Raw genomic sequence first — 13,267 nt, 5'->3', positions numbered from 1 at the left:
TAAATACACATACATACATATAAATACACACATACATACATACATATACGCACACATACATACATATACGCACACAAATATATACATACATACATATAAATAAATACACACACATACATCCATACATATAAATACACATACATACATACATATAAATATACATACATATAAATAAATACACACACATCCATCCATACATATAAATACACACACACACACACACACATACATACATACATACATACATACATACATATAAATAAATACACACATATACATCCATACATATAAATACACACACATACATACACACATACATACATATAAATAAATAAATACACACATATACATCCATACATATAAATACAAAAACACACACGCACACATATAAATACACACATACATACGTACACACATATATATATATATATATATATATATATATATATATATACACACACACATGTACACACACACTCATACATACATATACACAACCATACACACACACATATACACACACACACACACACACATACATACGCATGCACACGCATACATACACATATATGCAAACACACATATATACACACAAACATACATATATACAAACACACATATATACACATATATATACACAAACACACATATATATACACACACACACACATACAAACACTGTATAGCAATGTTATTTGCTACTATAGATTGCTAAAAACATGTGCACACTCCTGAGCTCCTACCAGCCTACCTTTGTTTACTTTTCAACAAAGCAAATATAATGCTAGAAGTTAATTGGAAAGTTGTTTACAATTGCATACTCTATCTGAATCATGAACATTTCATTTTGACTTTGCTATTTAGCCAACTCTCAATCTTAGGTTTATTTTAAAGGGCCATTTTAGTCAAAACATTACATGCAGGTCCTGAGTGGTACTTTTACTATGTGTTTTTTTTTTAACTGCTTTGCGTGGGTTGAATACATAGTAGCAAGTCTTAAAATTACAAATTGGAGCATGTCATTTTTCGACTAGAATAGCCCTTTAATTGACTTTTGTGTCTATTTTAGAGGTATGCTCTGAGCAGAGTAATATAAAAAATGAGGATATGTTTATCGCTTCTCTACTCAGTGTCCTTGTATGATAATATTTCAGTCTCACACCTGTCTGTCTATCTATAGTCTGTTGGGTGTATCCAGGTAGCATTGTACAGTAAAGCCCCTGTTAACTAGAGATTAGTTTTGTTTTGTTGCTATAGAATTTGCAGTTGATAACTGATGGCTTTGGTGATTCAGTGGTCAGTTGTATTATGTTTAAAAAAATGCTTTACAATAAAACCAGCAACGACTGCACTTTCCTCCCTTTCAAGTATTACCCGTCTAATGATGAAACTGTTTTTCATGAAGTATGTTTTCCTTAAAGGGGAATTTAACATCTTCCGATTGTACTATTAAATGTTTAATTTTTTTCTTTCCAATGACACGATGAGTCCACGGATCATCATCAATTACTGTTGGGAATATCACTCCTGGCCAGCAGGAGGAGGCAAAGAGCACCACAGCAGAGCTTTTAAAGGGACAATATACTATAAAATTGTTTTCCCTTAATGTGTTTCCAATTACTTTTTTTTACCAGCTGCAGAGTATAAAATGTATGAGATTTGCTTTTTTAAGGCTTATTTGTATATATGAATTAGCTGATTTTTTGTTTTGAAGCCACAACCTAATATCATTACTTTATCACATTGTGTACATATACCTGCTTCTTTATCTTATATCTGTCCATAAACCAATCGTCAATACTTGGAGAGAACAATGGAAAATTAACATTGTATTACCTTCTCTCTTCTATAACCCACTGGGAGTGTAATTTCTTCTACTGGCTATGTTAACACAGCTTGGCCTCGAGGCCAAAAACTTTCAGGATAGGTGTGGATACCACAGGCTACATAAACTATTTCAAATGCCAATATAAGGGCAATGGAAATACTTATAAACAATTGAATACACTCCAGCAGGTAAAGTGGATCATTAGGAACAAATTAAAGGGGAGAACATTTTTGAGTAAAGTGTCCCTTTAAGTATCAATTCCCTTCCCACAAACCCCAGTCATTCTCTTTGCCTCCAGTGCAAGGAGGAGGTGAAATAATTTGGTGTCTGATAAAGATTTTTCTATCAATATTTTTTTGTTTTGAAGACAGGGCAAGCTTGCTTTGGTCTTCCCTGTCAAGCTGATTTTAGCTGTGTTCCACGTTAGTCTCTTCAGTAGCGCAGTGGTGGCTTTAAAGCAGTTAGGAACTTGTAGGATGGGCCTTGCTGTGTTTTCCTATCACTTTGCTGCCCTAATACAGAAAAACAGGCCTCTGTGGGGAGCGGCATCCTCTCATGCCGGGTAGGCTGTCCTCCTGTCGGACGGCTAGATGCACGTAAGTGCTCAGTCTTCTTTTGTTTGTGGGACTTGCACTTTTAAAGAAATGGCTGCATTATTCTGGGACATTTTTATATCCTTGGGAAGGATATTTTAAGGCAGGATGCAGGCACTGGTGACTAGGGGTTAATCATGCCCCGATTAGTTGAGTTCATTAATGGTTAATAAGGATTCCTGGGTGAATCTATATGGTATACTCTTGTTAGCTTTTGTTTCTAGATAGCTAACTGTTTAGTCTGTTATAGCTTTTATTGCGAGAAACCTGCTGATATGTGGGTAACAAATAGTGCTAGCGTGCTCTTTAGTGAATGTATTGAGCAACGCTTTTTATGGGCTTCAGGACATTTTCAATATGTTGTAGCCGGATTATGGTCCCTAAGCACGTTTTGTTGGCCAGTAACACTGTGTGCCTTTTTTTCCGGTATGCCGGTTGACAGGGTCGGATGATGAGACGCGGGGTTAAGACACGCTTCATTTTTGTTATGACATGTGTGTTACTATTAGGACCTGCGTGACTTAGTAAGCCCCGCCTTCTTCTTCGTTTAGACAGAGAGACACCATTTTCGGCTTTATCTGTGCCGGTCTGTAGCCACGCCTCCTTGTTGCCGATAGAACGGAGGAATTTTTCCTTTGTTTTGCTTATGCAATAGGTTATGCACTCTCTACTGTTAACACTTAAGGAAAAGCAGAGGGAGATATACATATTTATTAATAAAAACAGTTTTTTTTCTAAAGACAAACAGCCTTATACTTTATTATATTAATCTAATATTTTTTTAAAGTTTTATATTCGATTTTTATGTAAGTGTCTCTTTCTGTTTAAAAGTTATGTTAACATTAAGAAAGGGTAGAAGACGATGTACATATTATTTAATATATTTAATAACCAGGTCTTTCTCAAACCTATAATTTATTATTTTAGTTTAACTCTTATTAAGTTATATTACATTAATAAGGTGATTGTCAATTTCAGTTTGAGTTATAAGTGTTTTTAGCGTACAACTGTGAGTCATACTCTGTTTTTTTCTGACAGGTATAATTTTTTTAACACATAGTGTTACTATATGTCACAAATTGGATTGTTTATCCCTGAACTCAATATCTCTTAGGATGATGTTGTTCAGGCAATGATACAGCTTCTATTCCCTTGTCCCAAGCTTTGTTGATGTCACATGAAGTGCCCTGCAGTTCCTCTCAAGCTCCAGGAAGAGTGTATTTACCCGCAGATTTGCAGCTCAGCTATCCTCTGCGGTGGCTGTGGCTTGATCTGCTTTTCCTATGTTTCAGGGAAAATGCAAGAGGACATTTGCTATATTCAGAGTGAAGGTTTCTGCTCTGCACAGGTTGTTTTTCTTCCTAAGTTTTGATGAGGAGAATTCCCCGGTAGTTGTGTGTGCGAACTCTCGGATTCAGACAGTATAATTCCTTCATCTGTATGCTTGCACACCTTGTGTACTGTTAAAGGAGGTTTTGGCTATTTGGACGACATTGATTACTCTGTTGCTGTCAACCTTTGAAGGTCTTTCCTTTTGTGAATCTGCTCATTTCAATGTGCTTTGGAATTTTACCGGAATGGGAGAGGCTAGGGGGATGCCTTTTCTCCCTGTATGCCGTCCTTGAAAAGATTTCCTGTCGCTGACTCCATTCTCCTGCACGGTGTCCTGAGTGTAAGAGATTTTCTACTATGACTCAGAGAACTTTGATCCTATGGAAGGTAGTTGGTTTCTTACTGATCCTTGGATAAGAAGCTGGATGCTTAATTGCTTATCTAGAGCAGTGCCTTGTTTTTCTTTCATGTAATTAACAAGAGTCCATGAGCTAGTGACGTATGGGATATACATTCCTACCAGGAGGGGCAAAGTTTCCCAAACCTTAAAATGCCTATAAATACACCCCTCACCACACCCACAAATCAGTTTTTACAAACTTTGCCTCCTATGGAGGTGGTGAAGTAAGTTTGTGCTAGATTCTACGTTGATATGCGCTCCGCAGCAAGTTGGAGCCCGGTTTTCCTCTCAGCGTGCAGTGAATGTCAGAGGCATGTGAAGAGAGTATTGCCTATTGAATGCAGTGATCTCCTTCTACGGGGTCTATTTCATAAGGTTCTCTGTTATCGGTCGTAGAGATTCATCTCTTACCTCCCTTTTCAGATCGACGATATACTCTTATATTTACCATTACCTCTACTGATTCTCGTTTCAGTACTGGTTTGGCTTTCTACAAACATGTAGATGAGTGTCCTGGGGTAAGTAAGTCTTATTTTCTGTGACACTCTAAGCTATGGTTGGGCACTTTATTTATAAAGTTCTAAATATATGTATTCAAACATTTATTTGCCTTGACTCAGAATGTTCAACTTTCCTTATTTTCAGACAGTCAGTTTCATATTTTGGATTATGCATTGAATTATCATATTTTTCTTACCTCAAAAATTTGACTTTTTTCCCTGTGGGCTGTTAGGCTCGCGGGGGCTGAAAATGCTTCATTTTATTGCGTCATTCTTGGCGCGGACTTTTTTGGCGCAAAAATTCTTTTCCGTTTCCGGCGTCATACGTGTCGCCGGAAGTTACGTTATTTTTTGACGTTATTTTGCGCCAAAGATGTCGGCGTTCCGGATGTGGCGTCATTTTTGGCGCCAAAAGCATTTAGGCGCCAAATAATGTGGGCGTCTTATTTGGCGCTAAAAAATATGGGCGTCGCTTTTGTCTCCACATTATTTCAGTCTCATTTTTCATTTGCTTCTGGTTGCTAGAAGCTTGATATTTGGCGTTCTTTCCCATTCCTGAAACTGTCTTATAAGGAATTTGATCTATTTTGCTTTATATGTTGTTTTTTCTCTTACATATTGCAAGATGTCTCACGTTGCATCTGAGCCAGAAGATACTACAGGAAAATCACTGCCTGCTGGATCTACCAAAGCTAAGTGTATCTGCTGTAAATTTTTGGTAGCTATTCCTCCAGCTGTTGTTTGTAATAATTGTCATGACAAACTTGTTAAAGCAGATAATATTTCCTTTAGTAATGTACCATTGCCTGTTGCAGTTCCCTCAACATCTAAGGTGCAGAATGTTCCTGATAACATAAGAGATTTTGTTTCTGAATCCATAAAGAAGGCTTTGTCTGTTATTTCTCCTTCTAGTAAACGTAAAATGTCTTTTAAATCTTCTCTCTCTACAGATGAATTTTTAAATGAACACCATCATTCTGATTCTTTGGACTCTTCTGGTTCAGAGGATTCTATCTCAGAGATTGATGCTGATAAATCTTCATATTTATTTAAGATGGAATTTATTCGCTCTTTACTTAAAGAAGTACTAATTGCTTTAGAAATAGAGGATTCTAGTCCTCTTGATACTAATTCTATACGTTTGGATAAGGTTTTTAAAGCTCCTGCGGTTATTCCAGAAGTTTTTCCTGTTCCTAATGCTATTTCTGCAGTGATTTCCAAAGAATGGGATAAATTGGGTAATTCATTTACTCCTTCTAAACGTTATAAGCAATTATATCCTGTTCCGCCTGACAGGTTAGAATTTTGGGACAAAATCCCTAAAGTTGATGGGGCTATTTCTACCCTTGCTAAACGTACTACCATTCCTACGTCAGATGGTACCTCGTTTAAGGATCCTTTAGATAGAAAAATTGAATCCTTTCTAAGAAAAGCTTATCTGTGTTCAGGTAATCTTCTTAGACCTGCTATATCATTGGCTGATGTTGCTGCAGCTTCAACTTTTTGGTTGGAAACCCTAGCGCAACAAGTAGCAAATCGTGATTCTCATGATATTATTATTCTTCTTCAGCATGCTAATAATTTTATCTGTGATGCCATTTTTGATATTATTAGAGTTGATGTTAGGTTTATGTCTCTAGCTATCTTAGCCAGAAGAGCTTTATGGCTTAAAACTTGGAATGCTGATATGGCTTCTAAATCAACTCTACTTTCCATTTCTTTCCAGGGAAACAAATTATTTGGTTCTCAGTTGGATTCTATTATTTCAACTGTTACTGGTGGGAAAGGAACTTTTTTACCACAGGATAAAAAATCTAAAGGTAAAAACAGGGCTAACAATCGTTTTCGTTCCTTTCATTTCAACAAAGAACAAAAGCCTGATCCTTCGTCCTCAGGAGCAGTTTCAGTTTGGAAACCATCTCCAGTCTGGAATAAATCCAAGCCTGCTAGAAAGGCAAAGCCTGCTTCTAAGTTCACATGAAGGTACGGCCCTCATTCCAGTTCAGCTGGTAGGGGGCAGGTTACGTTTTTTCAAAGAAATTTGGATCAATTCTGTTCACAATCTTTGGATTCAGAGCATTGTTTCAGAAGGGTACAGAATTGGTTTCAAGATGAGACCTCCTGCAAAGAGATTTTTTCTTTCCCGTGTCCCAGTAAATCCAGTGAAAGCTCAAGCATTTCTGAATTGTGTTTCAGATCTAGAGTTGGCTGGAGTAATTATGCCAGTTCCAGTTCCGGAACAGGGGATGGGGTTTTATTCAAATCTCTTCATTGTACCAAAGAAGGAGAATTCCTTCAGACCAGTTCTGGATCTAAAATTATTGAATCGTTATGTAAGGATACCAACGTTCAAGATGGTAACTGTAAGGACTATATTGCCTTTTGTTCAGCAAGGGAATTATATGTCCACAATAGATTTACAGGATGCATATCTGCATATTCCGATTCATCCAGATCATTTTCAGTTCCTGAGATTCTCTTTTCTAGACAAGCATTACCAATTTGTGGCTCTACCGTTTGGCCTTGCTACAGCTCCAAGAATTTTCACAAAGATTCTCGGTGCCCTTCTGTCTGTAATCAGAGAACAGGGTATTGTGGTATTTCCTTATTTGGACGATATCTTGGTACTTGCTCAGTCTTTACATTTAGCAGAGTCTCATACGAATCGACTTGTGTTGTTTCTTCAAGATCATGGTTGGAGGATCAATTTACCAAAAAGTTCTTTGATTCCTCAAACAAGGGTAACCTTTCTGGGTTTCCAGATAGATTCAGTGTCCATGACTCTGTCTTTAACAGACAAGAGACGTCTAAAATTGATTACAGCTTGTCGAAACCTTCAGTCACAATCATTCCCTTCGGTAGCCTTATGCATGGAAATTCTAGGTCTTATGACTGCTGCATCGGACGCGATCCCCTTTGCTCGTTTTCACATGCGACCTATTCAGCTCTGTATGCTGAACCAATGGTGCAGGGATTACACGAAGATATCTCAATTAATATCTTTAAAACCGATTGTTCGACACTCTCTAACGTGGTGGACAGATCACCATCGTTTAGTTCAGGGGGCTTCTTTTGTTCTTCCGACCTGGACTGTAATTTCAACAGATGCAAGTCTCATAGGTTGGGGAGCTGTGTGGGGATCTCTGACGGCACAGGGAGTTTGGGAATCTCAGGAGGTGAGATTACCGATCAATATTTTGGAACTCCGTGCAATTTTCAGAGCTCTTCAGTTTTGGCCTCTTCTGAAGAGAGAATCGTTCATTTGTTTTCAGACAGACAATGTCACAACTGTGGCATACATCAATCATCAAGGAGGGACTCACAGTCCTCTGGCTATGAAAGAAGTATCTCGAATTTTGGTTTGGGCGGAATCCAGCTCCTGTCTAATCTCTGCGGTTCATATCCCAGGTGTAGACAATTGGGAAGCGGATTATCTCAGTCGCCAAACGTTGCATCCGGGCGAATGGTCTCTTCACCCAGAGGTATTTCTTCAGATTGTTCAAATGTGGGGGCTTCCAGAGATAGATCTGATGGCCTCTCATCTAAACAAGAAACTTCCCAGGTATCTGTCCAGATCCCGGGATCCTCAGGCGGAGGCAGTGGATGCATTATCACTTCCTTGGAAGTATCATCCTGCCTATATCTTTCCGCCTCTAGTTCTTCTTCCAAGAGTAATCTCCAAGATTCTCAGGGAATGCTCGTTTGTTCTGCTAATAGCTCCGGCATGGCCTCACAGGTTTTGGTATGCGGATCTTGTCCGGATGGCATCTTGCCAACCATGGACTCTTCCGTTAAGACCAGACCTTCTGTCGCAAGGTCCTTTTTTCCATCCGGATCTGAAATCCTTAAATTTAAAGGTATGGAGATTGAACGCTTGATTCTTAGTCAAAGAGGTTTCTCTGACTCTGTGATTGATACTATGTTACAGGCTCGTAAATCTGTATCTAGAGAGATATATTATAGAGTCTGGAAGACTTATATTTCTTGGTGTCTTACTCATCATTTTTCTTGGTATTCTTTTAGAATTCCGAGAATATTACAATTTCTTCAGGATGGTTTAGATAAGGGTTTGTCCGCAAGTTCCTTGAAAGGACAAATCTCTGCTCTTTCTGTTCTTTTTCACAGAAAGATTGCTATTCTTCCTGATATTCATTGTTTTGTACAAGCTTTGGTTCGTATAAAACCTGTCATTAAGTCAATTTCTCCTCCATGGAGTTTGAATTTGGTTCTGGGAGCTCTTCAAGCTCCTCCGTTTGAACCTATGCATTCATTGGACATTAAATTGCTTTCTTGGAAAGTTTTGTTCCTTTTGGCCATCTCTTCTGCCAGAAGAGTTTCTGAATTATCTGCTCTTTCTTGTGAGTCTCCTTTTCTGATTTTTCATCAGGATAAGGCGGTGTTGCGAACTTCTTTTCAATTTTTACCTAAGGTTGTGAATTCCAACAACATTAGTAGAGAAATCGTGGTTCCTTCATTATGTCCTAATCCTAAGAATTCTAAGGAGAAATAGTTACATTCTTTGGATGTTGTTAGAGCTTTGAAATATTATGTTGAAGCTACTAAATCTTTCCGAAAGACTTCTAGTCTATTTGTCATCTTTTCTGGTTCTAGAAAAGGCCAGAAAGCTTCTGCCATTTCTTTGGCATCCTGGTTGAAATCTTTAATTCATCTTGCCTATGTTAAATCGGGTAAGACTCCGCCTCAGAGGATTACAGCTCATTCTACTAGGTCAGTTTCTACTTCCTGGGCGTTTAGGAATGAAGCTTCAGTTGATCAGATTTGCAAAGCAGCGACTTGGTCCTCTTTGCATACTTTTACTAAATTCTACCATTTTGATGTATTCTCTTCTTCTGAAGCAGTTTTTGGTAGAAAGGTACTTCAGGCAGTGGTTTCGGTTTGAATCTTCTGCTTATGTTTTTCATTAAACTTTATTTTGGGTGTGGATTATTTTCAGCAGGAATTGGCTGTCTTTATTTTATCCCTCCCTCTCTAGTGACTCTTGTGTGGAAAGATCCACATCTTGGGTATTCATTATCCCATACGTCACTAGCTCATGGACTCTTGTTAATTACATGAAAGAAAACATAATTTATGTAAGAACTTACCTGATAAATTCATTTCTTTCATATTAACAAGAGTCCATGAGGCCCACCCTTTTTTGTGGTGGTTATGATTTTTTTGTATAAAGCACAATTATTCCAATTCCTTATTTTATATGCTTCGCACTTTTTTCTTATCACCCCACTTCTTGGCTATTCGTTAAACTGATTTGTGGGTGTGGTGAGGGGTGTATTTATAGGCATTTTAAGGTTTGGGAAACTTTGCCCCTCCTGGTAGGAATGTATATCCCATACGTCACTAGCTCATGGACTCTTGTTAATATGAAAGAAATGAATTTATCAGGTAAGTTCTTACATAAATTATGTTTTTCTAGACTTGCCGTGCTTGCCGCAGGGATATTGTGACGGCCTATTGGCAGGATAAAGGGCGTCCCTGTAGCTTAGCGGTACAGCCCAGACTAAGTTATGCTGTTGCAGTGTTAATATTTTTAATTTTCCCCAAATTCACACTTCTGGTGTTTCCTTTTCAAGGAGGCGACCTTGTTTGGTCTTGGTCTGACAATATTCCTTTGACTTGTAGGTGGTAAGATGTTTTTCACTACTCGTCAAGAGAGTAGAACTATAGGAAAGTTTTCAGTTTACTTATCCTGTGTCAGTCCTACGTTTGAAATCCAATCTTGATTTCATCCCAGAAGTAGATTCTCCTTATGATTATTACAATTCCATATGATGACATCTCTCTCTGGGAGTGATAGTTCTAGTCCCTGTCTGAGAATGGGAGCTTGTTGGTTTCTTTCAAGCTTCTCAGGTTCTGACCTTCAAGTAGTATCCATTTTTTGGTTCAAGAGGGCCTGTTCATATCGAACATAGACCTGAAGGTTGTGTACTTTTTGTTCACAGGATTTGGCATCTTCTCAAGTTTGCTACCTTAAAGGCTGAAGGTAGAGAGTTCAAATCTAGTGGTGGCGTTGTGTCCCTCTTTGTTCTAGGTCTAGAGGAATCTTACAGAGGTCAGACTGTCAAGGGTTTATTTCCTTTTTCTGCAGTACCCTATCCGGCCAAAAACTAGCTTTTTGTGGTCCAGTAAATATCTGGATATTTTGCATCCAGGAAGTTGGACGGTTCTAGCTACAGTTGACTTGACTTCCCCTTTCAGTGTTTTCAATGTATTACTGTTTTCCATAAATAGATCTAGGTCAGTCGACAAGAGTCTCTACCCCGTAGTGTTTTCTCAAGATGTTTCAGGGCGCGTGCCTCGAGTGACATTCATGGGTGTTGTGTCCACGGACGCCAACCAGCTGGACTGGGAATCAGTCTGGGCCCCGTTTAGGGCAGGGTTTTTGGACTCGGAAGTGTCTGTTCTCCTCTTGGAGATGGGAATGTTTTTTAATGCTCTGTCTTGTCCTCAGTCGTTCTTAGCTGGTTTCCAGTCGGACATTGTCATTTCTCTGGTTTTTATCAACTACCAGGGTGGAACTCGGAGTTCCTTAGCCATGTAGGAGGTGTTTTAGATTGGTCAGGTGTCAGAAGTTGACAATTGTGTCCATCTGCAATCCACATTCAGGTGTGGACTTTGGGAAACGGATTCCTGTGTAGTCAGACTTTCCATCCCGGGGAGTGGGGTCTCCATCCATAAGAGTTCTGTTTCACAACCATATGGGATTGTTGGAATTGGAGCAGATGGCGTCTCGTCAGGACGCCAAGCTTCTTAAAGGGACAGTCTAGTATAAATTAAACTTTCATTATTCAGATAGGACTTTTAATTTTAATCAGCATTCCAATTTACTTTTATCATCAAATTTGCTTTTTACTCTTGGTATTCTTAGGTTAAACTAAACATAGGTAGGCTCATATGCTAATTTCTAAGCCTTTGAGGGCTGCCTCTTATCACATGCTATTTAAATCTCTTTTCAACACAAAGAGACAGAAAGTACACGTGGGCCATATAGATAACACTGTGTTCAGGCACAGGGGGTTATTTAAGATTTAGCACAAAACAATGCTAAATTTAAGACAATAGATAATAAACAGTCACAGTCATGTGATCAGGGGGCTGGAAGAAGGTTCCTAGATACAAGGTAATCACAGAGGTAAAAAGTATATTAATATAACTGTGTTGGTTATGCAAAACTGGGGAATGGGTAATAAAGAGATTATCTATCTTTTAAACTAATAACAATTCTATGGTAGACTGTCCCTTTAAGTTCGGTTCGAGGTTTAGAGATCCTCTGGGTTTTTTCTGTTGGATGCACTGGCAGTTCCTTGCTACGGCAGGTGAACATATCCCTTCCTACGTTTGCTCTCCTATCTCAAGTCTTTGCTCGGGTCAAGCAGGGTGAGTGTCGGTGATCTTTATATCTCCTGCGTGGCCTCGCAGGATTTGGTATGCAGTCCTAGGAGGAATGTCTTTTTTACCTCCGTGGAGGCTTCCTCTGAGAATGGACCTTCTTCTCAAGGAGCTTTTTTCTTCATCCAAACGCTTGATTTTGTTAAGCATGGAATTCCAAATCGGTTATTGGGTCCATAATTCAGGCTTGTAAGCCTGTCACTAGAGAGTTTTGATGTAAAACCTTTATTGGTGTAAGGCTATAGGGTCTTCTTGGAACAAGGTCAGGATCCCTAGGATTTTGCCTTTTGTCCATGAAGGCCTATGGAAGGGGTTATCTGTCAGTACCCTCCTGAGTCAGATTTCCGCCTTATTCATTCTGTTGCACAAGCATTTGGCGGACGTGCCGGATGTTCAATCCTTTTGACAGGCCCTGGCCAGAATCAGGCCTGTATGTTAAACTGTTGCTCTTTCTTGGTGTTTTAGCCTTGTTTTTAAAGTTTTTCATCAGGCTCTGTTTGAGCCTATGCATTCCATAGTTATTAGGTTTTTATCTTGTTACTGATAATCTTTTGTTCGGAGGGTTCTGAGCTCTCAGCATTGCAGTGTAATTCTCCTTATCTCATAGTTCATGCAAATAAGGCAGTTCTAGAGCGATTTTGGACAGAAATATGAATCAGAAAATTGTGATTCCTTCTCCCTGTCCTAATCCTTCTTCTCATAAGTAACGGTTGTGGCACAACTTAGTAGTTGTGTGGGTTCTTTATTTCTATCTACAGGCGACTAAAGATTTTCGCCAGTCTTAGGCGACGTTTGTTTGCTTTCTGGAAGATGTAAGAGTTGGAAAGCTACTGCCACTTTTCTTTATCTCTGGTTGAGAAGTAGTATCGTTTGGCATAGGGGTCGACTGGACAGCAGTCTCCTGTGAGAATTACAGCTCTTTCCATTAGGGCTGTTTTCTTCTTCTTGGGCCTTCAAGATTGAGGCCTCTGTAGAACGGATTTGTGAGGCTGCGCTCTTTTCTTAATCCTATAATTTTGATCTTTTGCCTCAGCTGAGGTTCTTTTGGGAGAAAGGTTCTGCAAGCAGTGGTGCCTTCTCTTTAGGTTACCTGCCTTGTCCCTCCCTTATCATCTGTGTCCTCTAGCTTGGGTATTGATTCCCAACAGTAATTGATGATGATCCGTGGACTCACCGTGTCATTAGAAAGAAAACAAAATGTATGCTT

General features: G+C 39.0%; 1 protein-coding gene across 1 annotated transcript in view; it reads left to right on the top strand.

Moving 5' to 3' along the window:
- Positions 1 to 13,267, top strand: part of C2CD3 (C2 domain containing 3 centriole elongation regulator) — a 171,377-nt gene that overhangs the window by 156,789 nt on the left and 1,321 nt on the right. The window lies entirely within an intron of this gene.

This window comes from Bombina bombina, chromosome 3, assembly GCF_027579735.1.
Source record: "Bombina bombina isolate aBomBom1 chromosome 3, aBomBom1.pri, whole genome shotgun sequence".
Taxonomy (NCBI): Eukaryota; Metazoa; Chordata; class Amphibia; order Anura; family Bombinatoridae; genus Bombina; species Bombina bombina.
The sequence above is the reverse complement of the archived record's forward strand: the minus strand, read 5'-3'. Positions and strand labels throughout refer to the sequence as shown.